The sequence below is a fragment of the Puma concolor genome, chromosome E2 (assembly GCF_028749965.1).
Source record: "Puma concolor isolate L17-30 chromosome E2, mPumCon1.1.hap2, whole genome shotgun sequence".
Lineage (NCBI taxonomy): Eukaryota > Metazoa > Chordata > Mammalia > Carnivora > Felidae > Puma > Puma concolor.
The window spans coordinates 28,258,132-28,258,901 of record NC_141681.1 but is presented as its reverse complement, the minus strand read 5'-3'; positions in this window follow the sequence as shown (position 1 = coordinate 28,258,901).

Here is a 770-nt window from a genome sequence, read left to right as displayed (position 1 = left end):
GTTTCTTGTTGTGCAGTTGGTTTCCATCCAGGCCACAGTGGGTATCCGAGACCTCAGAGGGAGACAGAAGTGTTGTGGAAAAGGCTTGAGGCTGGCGTCCAGGAGACCTGGGTTCTGGTCCTGGTGTGGCCTAGTGCTAATGGGTAATTACGGCAGCTCTGCCTCTCTGGGCCCGTGCTTCACTTCAGTAAGTGTGGGTGACAGTGGCCTTGCCCCTGACCATTACTCCCTGGGCTGCTATTTTCTGTCACTAATTATTTCAGTGATCCGTTCTTTAGCATTAATAATTTTCTGTTTATACACTGGCTGAGCTCCCTTTGCAAGTCTGGTTAACGGTTGTTTTGGTCTTCTCAGGTTACAGTAACAAAATACCACAGACTGGGACTTAACAACAGATACTTGTTTCTCACGTTCTGGAGGCTAGGAAATCCAAGATCAAGGTGCCAGCCAATTCAGTTCCTAGTGGTCTTTCTGACTTGCCACCTTCTCCCCATGTTCCAACAGGACAGAGAGAGCTCTAGTGTCTCGTCCTGTTCTTATAAGGGCCCTTTTCCTACCCTCAGGACCTCTCATAACCTTCCAAAGACTCCCAACTCCAAATGCCATTGTGTCGGGCGTTAGGCTTCAGCATTTTAGAGGGACACGGTTCGGCCCGGGGCGTCTGTCTCCTGCTTTGCCATGTCTTTTCTAGGTCCACTGGGTATTGATGGGGGAAATCACAAGCTGATCAGTGTTTCCAGTCCTTTGGCCTTTCACTGGCCCCCTTCCGC